The sequence below is a fragment of the Eptatretus burgeri genome, chromosome 13 (genome assembly GCF_056783735.1).
Source record: "Eptatretus burgeri isolate ZD-2024b chromosome 13, Ebu_testis_v1, whole genome shotgun sequence".
NCBI lineage: Eukaryota > Metazoa > Chordata > Myxini > Myxiniformes > Myxinidae > Eptatretus > Eptatretus burgeri.
This window is the reverse complement of record NC_140973.1, coordinates 27,706,682-27,714,181: the sequence shown is the minus strand read 5'-3', so window position 1 is coordinate 27,714,181 and position 7,500 is coordinate 27,706,682.

Genomic DNA, 7,500 nt, shown 5'->3' with positions numbered 1-7,500 from the left:
ACTTGGGCCAGGACCAGGAGGTCGACAGCACCGCGGTTTCTTCTGCCCCCCCCCCCTGGCGAGAGCAAGGCCGACTCGTCCGGCGCCGATCCAGGGACAGTTGCGTCCACACCACGGTCCAGCCTGACCACCAGAGATAGCTACGTTTTGTGTGTGTGTGTGTGTGTGTGTGTGTGTGTGTGTGTGTGTGTGTGTGTGTGTGTGTGTGTGTGTGTGTGTGTGTGTGTGTTTGGCGCCTTAGAGGGATTGAGAACTGTATATTCATTGGAATTGTCTGTGTTTTTCCCCACGCCCGATCCCACACCATCCCGTCGAATCGCCCCGGATCCCTCTTCTTGCCGAGTCTTGTTATTTCTGGTAATTATAAAAACAAATAAACATCATCAACTCAGTGAAAAGTGACTCGTGCCACCTTCCTCGTCCCGTTTGCGGTAGAGCGATTAGAACCGCCATGTTTGGGTTATAAACAAATAAATCGCCTCCATCGTTTCGGCTCATTCTACGTTGGCGGGACTGTTCAAGTCCCGTGGACGTCACATTGGTGTCAAGGTGTTGGATGTTCGAACCCCTCTAAATTATATACCAGGATTAAAATCTCGCCACGAATTGGAATATAAAACTACTACAGAAAAGCGCGCGAGCGCTGGAAAATTTTGGCGGGATTTTTCAAATTTAAATTAATTGGCGGCAAACTGGACTTCTGCACCATGGCGGATGTGCAGATGTTTGAGGAGGAAGGCCACGTGTCTGGCAGCGAGTCGGGGGAAGAGGGGAGAGACGGGGGTAGGGTTGGAACCTCCCCTATTCCGAGCGTGGACCGTGCTTCATTGCCCGTAATGGGGCCGGCAGCGCCGGAAACCGGCGCGATGTCGATCCAGACAATGTTGGAACGTTTAATAGGGGACATGACGGTACAAATGACAAATCAATTCGTGGCACAGAGGGCAGAAATGACGGCACAGAGGGCAGAAATGACAGATCCATTGGGGGTAATGGGGGTACAGTTGGGTGCACGGATTGATTTAATGAAGGATGAATTGGGGGAAAAGATGGAGAAAATGAAAAATGAGATGCAGGAGTGTGTGGATGTTAAATTGGGAGAAATACAAAGCAAATTCGAGGCTAGATTGGAGGAAACAAAGGTAGCAATTACATTGGAGGGGGAAAATATACGAAAAAAATTGGTAGATAAAATTGATGCAACGAACATTCGGGTTGATAAAGTGGATGAAAGCCTGGAACGTCATCGTGCCTGTGTGGATGCTCGTATGCAGCTGCAAGTTGAAGAGTGGGGAGAGCTGAGGAAGCAAGGGATGAATTTGGTGGAGGAGGTAAAAGGATTGGAGGCTCGTTTGGACGAACAGGATAAAATTATGAGCCAAGATGAAGTCTTGGATAAAGGCCTGGTAGAGCCGTCTTTTGTAAGTAGAGTGTCCGGGTTGGTTGAGGAGCAGCTACAAACTCGCGACGGAGTCTTGGAGGAGGTTGTGCGGGCCCAGAAGATCCTGTGGGAAGAGGTGAATCGGTCCATTCAACGTTTGGAACAAGAGGCAAAATTGATCCATGAGACCCTCACCACAAAACATCTTTGGCCACAGTGGGCTCCGAAATTGGATACGCAGCCACAAGGGTGTTTGATCCCTGGGCTGGATTCGGACAAGGGAGAAACTGAGAAGCGGGCCACCGTAAAAGTGATCCCCCTGGTAAATTTCGACGGGTCGGGGAGCGTTGAAGCTTTTCTGACGCAATTTGAGTGCATTTCCCGACTAAACGGGTGGAATGAGCAGGAACGTACAGGGAATTTGGTGGCAACGTTGCGGGGACCAGCCGCAGACGTGTTAAACGTGATCGCGGAGGAGATGTTGACCAGCTCCCACATTTGCGAGGCGTTGAGCCGTCGGTTTGGGTTCGCGGCAAACTGTGATCTGGTACGGGCTCAGCTCCAGCACCGCAGATTAAAGCCGGGTGAGACAGTGCAGGAGCTGGCACAGGACATTTAGCAATCAGTCAGGATCGCGTATCGGGACCTTACAGTGGAGGCGTGGGACAGACTGGCACTAGAGAAATTTTTAGCTGCTCTCCCTGACCCTGAGGTCCGAGCGCTAGTGGAGTTACAGGATCCACCCACCGTTCACCGAGCGGCCGAGTGCGCGGCCAGGCTGGCCTCGTGAAGTCGGCCGGGTCGGGTTCCAGAGAGGCCATCTGTGACGATCCGACAGGCGGAGATCCAGGATCAGGGAGGGGGGCTGGGAGAAATTGGCATTACCCAAATGTTTCAGGAAATTTGCCAGAAACTGTCAACTTTGATAAAGGGTAATCCGGCAGTTAGTGCGCCAAAGCGGCGGGGTCCAGCCCAGCCAATAGAGCAATTCGATTATGGCCGAGGGGGTCCGGAACCGGAAGAGACATTTCACCGATACTCACGGGGGCCTTTTATGGGGAGTTGTTTCCGGTGCGGGCGAAGAGGACACATGCAACGATATTGCCAGTACCCGGCGATGGAGGGACCCTCCAATAGACTTTTAGACTCGGAGAGGGTGAATCCTCCTGCTGAACCGACAAGTCTATCCGAGATGCCCTTTCATAGGTCGGGTCCGGAGATCACTGTCGGGGGTCCGGGAGACTAGATCGGGCTGAGCATATAGGGCCATGCACGGCTGGTGAGATTGTGGCGAAGTGCCTCCTTTAGTGAAAAAAAAAATGAATTGTGGAAAAATTGGCATGGGTTTGTAAGTTCTGCTGGGTTTTAGAGTGACAATCGGGACAGTGGATAATTGGAAACAAAGCGGGCACGAGTGGCTGTCCAATGGCTGGTGCGTGGATCGGGTGAGAAGTGCTGTGTGAGTTGTTTTAAGTGAAATGTATAGTGCACACATTGTTTTTTTTTATTGGGCATGGTGTGGTAACAGGGAAGGTCATGGTCGGTGAAGTGTTGGAAATGCAGGTGTCACATGTAAGGCCGATGGAGTGGGGGAGTCATGTGGGTTTTGTGGGTGGGGATGATGTGCTTGTCCACAGGGATTGCTGAAGCTCACGGTGAGCGTGAATTGCGACCCCCTTCAAGGAGATTCACCACCTGGTGGCTAATGGTGACAGTGTCTGGAGGCAACTGGGAGAGGGTCTGGTTGGGCGACCAAGGTGGGTAGGACCTTGGCGACCCAGGAAGGCCAGAGGAGCCAGTGAGACCCCTTCCAGTGTGTTGTACGGGATTAGAGCTGATGGCTACCAGGGGGGAGGGAATCAAAGGGAGCGGGGCAGAGAGGCGTCCGGGTTGGACTAAAGCTTACCTGTGGGCATGGATGCACCTGAGATGCCCCCATTATCTTGTGGTAACCCACCCCACGGTATACATATACACACATACATATATATATATATATATATATATATATATATATATATATATATATATATATATATATATATATATATATATATATATATATATATATATATATATATATATATATATATATATATATATATATATATATATATATATATATATATATATATATATATATAGATATATATTGTTGCGGATTCGCGCCCGCCGGCATGCGAGTGTCCACGTAACTCGAATCGCGGCACGTCGCCCACCGGACGGACAATCCCGTCGTGACCCTCTCGGACTAACGCCGAGAACTAGTCACGGGTGGGCCTTTCGGCCTCACCACGATTGTGCCAATCGACCCCCCGCGTGGGATAGGGTTGTTCGCCAAATTCGACCTCCCAAAGTACCCACACGGAGAGTAGACCGGGCGATCGCACCTCGCCGCAGGTCGACTTCGGACACGGGCCACTTTAAGCGACCCGTTCCGTACTATCGGGATAACCGAGCGGTGTTATCGTCAACCTCAAAAAAAACAACTCAAAAAAAAAAAAAAAAAAAAAAAAAAAAAAAAACCTAACAATAACAACAACACGCTCACCTTCTCCCGATTCTGCTACTTCTTCTTCCTCTTAACTTCCTCCTCGTCTTCCTCGATTTCTTTTTTTTTTACACTTCCATGACCTAATCTGTTGAACTCTCTCATACATTAATATTAACAACAAAAACGATCTTATAATGCTTCATCTTCCTCTCTCACACATGTGGTACTCTTTACTGTTTCACAATGCACTTCTCTTCTGCTATTTTAACAGACTGCTCTCATTTCGACCTCTCCTTCATTCCTTGCCTAAAAAATCCAACTATTACAGCGCTTCTTCTCTCCATGCTCTGAATTCGCCTTCATTGCATCCATCAAGAATTGTGTTAAATCGCATCTCTGACCTAAAACTTTTAAAAACCACAGTTTGCCATGGATGCTCGCATTCCATCAACCATTCTTATATTCCGACTTCGGTGGCAACTCACCGCCCTCACCCCTCACTCTCACTCTCGAAGCAACCATCCCACTCTTCTCCCTCCAAGCCTCCCTCTCACCTCTTTCAAAAATTCCCCCTCACCTTTCTCCCACCTTTCATCCCCCTCACTCTTCCTTCTCTAAGTTGCCCCCCTCTCATCCACCAACCTGCCTCCCTCCACTGCCCTCTCACCTCCATCTCTTCACTCCACCTCCTCAAACCCTCAACTGCCATCTTCCTTGTCTCTTGTCCCCCCTCTCTCCCAGCACCACAGAGCCTTTTCTCCTCCTCATTCGGCCCCCTCCCCTCGCTATTCTGCAATACCCCACACTCCTTCAGCAACCCTCCTTACCTCCCCCTCGTCCCTCGTCCTACCCTCCCCGCCCCCTCCACCTCCTGCACCCAAAGCCTCCTCCCCTACCTCTTCATTAAATGTGTGGACCTCAAATATCCGGGGCCTTCGCTCAAACCTTTCAGATCTTTCCATGCAGGTTGCCACTGACAAACCAGACATTATCTGCCTAACAGAAACTTTCCTCTCCCAAGACGTGTCTGACTCCCAAGTATCTCTCCCTGGTTACTCCCTCTTACGGTATGACAGACCTGAGCCTCGTCCTGGTGGAGGTGTTGCTCTCTTCATCAAAGACTCTATTCCTCACTCTCCCTGCACTGCTCTCACTCCCCCACACCCCCAGGAATACCTCTGGCTTCGGCTTCCCCTCCACTCCCACCTCATGTTTATATGTGTACTGTACAGTCCACCGAACAGTGATGACTCCATCTACACCTCACTCTCCGAAAACATGGACCATCTTCTATCTTCTCATCCAAACTCTCTCTTCCTCTTATGTGGCGACTTCAATTGTCATCACGCCAGTTGGCTAGGTGTGGGTACCTCTCTCACCTGCCATGGGACGTCAGCAAAAGCTTTCTGTGACTCATTGGGACTGACTCAATCGGCCAACTTCCCGACCCGGATCTCAACCAATGGTACTCCATCTCTTCTGGATCTGATTTTGACAAATTTCCCTGACAATATCTGCTGCTCTTCCTTCGCTCCAATTGGTTCTTCTGACCACGTCCTTGTTAAAGTGGACATCTCTCTGGCTGTCATCAGAGAACCACCTCTCCGCCGTCGAGTCTGGCATTTCACTCAAGCCGACTGGCAGGGTCTCCGAGCAGCCATCAAACTTACAGACTGGTCTCCTATCACTACTTTCTCAAACATCAACTCATCCTGGGAATTCTTTCAAAGAAACTTGCTCTCCCTCATGCACAGATTTATCCCCTCTCGTGTTCAGTTGTCTTACCCTTCCTCCCGCCCTTGGTTTACTGAAGCTTGTGGCGAGGCAGTTGTCCTGAAACAACTTGCCTTTGCCTCATGGAAAGCAAACCCAACTGAGGGCAATCTCAGTTCTTTCCACAAAGCTCGGAACAAGTGTGTATCTACCCTCAGGAGAGCCAGAAAACAACATCTTTCTCATCTCAAGTCTGAACTCTCAGACCTCTCTCCCTCCTCAAAATCCTGGTGGCGTTTAATCAAATCTGTTTCTGGTGTATGTTCCCCCTCCATCCCCTCCCTTACCTCAAATGGCCGCACTGCTGATTCCACACGTGATAAAGCTGAATGTCTAAACTCGGTGTTTGCAGCTAAATCTTGTGTCCCAAACCCATCACTATCTCTACCCACTTTACCCAGTCGCACCCAACTGTCCCTGGACTCTGTATCCTTTTCTCCTGACAAGGTGGAGAGCTTGCTTTCAAACCTCGAGTCAGATTCTGCAACCGGTCCAGACGGCATCAGCCCACGTGTCCTCAAAGCCTGCTCTTCTGCTCTTGCTCACCCTCTCTCTGTTCTATTCACCCTCTCATTTTCCCAAGGTCATCTGCCATCTGCTTGGAAATCTGCTAACATCACTGCCCTGCATAAAAAGGTGCAAAAACAGATCCCTGTAACTACAGACCAATCAGCCTTCTCCCAATCATCAGCAAGGTTATGGAATCCATCATTGCTTCAGACATGAAATCCTTCCTCTTCTCCAATGGCTTGATTTCCAATCATCAATTTGGTTTCAGACCAGGTCACTCTACCCTGGATATGCTGCTACTGCTCTCCCATCAATGGATGGAGGTCCTCAATGCCAGACAGGAAATCCGAGCCGTATCCCTGGACATATCACGTGCTTTTGACACAGTCTGGCACCCTGCCCTACTCACCAAACTCTCTTCCCATGGTATTCAAGGCCATCTCCACTCATGGCTCGCAGACTTCCTCTCCTGTCGCAGTCAACGTGTGGCCCTAAATGGAGTTCTTTCATCCCCTCTTCCTGTGCAGGCTGGAGTTCCTCAAGGTAGCGTTCTGGGCCCTGTTCTTTTTCTGGTTTTCATCAATGATCTCTCGGACTCTCTGGAAAATCCTCTATTTCTCTTTGCCGATGACTCCACCCTCTGCCGTACCATCTGTCATCCCTCAGACCGGCAAGCAGCAGCTTCTTCGCTCACTGCAGATCTGGATGAAATCACAAACTGGTCCAACACGTGGAACATGTCTTTCAATCCACACAAATCTCACACTCTCACTATGTCTCTTCGAAAGGACCGTTTACAAAACCCCCCCATCCACTTTCTCAACAATCCACTGGAAGAAGTCTTTTCTTTCAAGCTTCTGGGTCTCACTATCTGCCATGACCTTTCCTGGGAAAGTCACATTTCCAACCTTGCCTCAAAAGCCAGTCGCCGACTGGGAATCCTCCGTCGTGCAAAGTCCTTCCTCGGCCCTCTTGAGCTCCTGACTACTTACAAAGCTTTTGTCCGTAGCCTGATGGAGTACTGCTCTCCCCTCTGGGCTGGTGCTCCTGCCTCCCACCTTTCTTGACTTCACGCTGTCGAAACCAGGGCTTTTAAGATCATTGGCATCTCCCGCAATGAAGCTGAGTCTTTGGGCCTCTCACTCAATCACCGCAGGTTGGTCGGTGGTCTTTCTGTCTTCTACCGACTCCTCTCCAGCCTTGCCCCCCTGCTCTCTCTGCGATTTGTCCCAACCACATTTCCACAGGGCGCTCAAGGTCCGCCAACAACCCCTTCTGGTAAAACTACCAAAATCACGAATCACTGCTCATCTTCACTCTTTCATTCCTCTTTTTCCCGCCT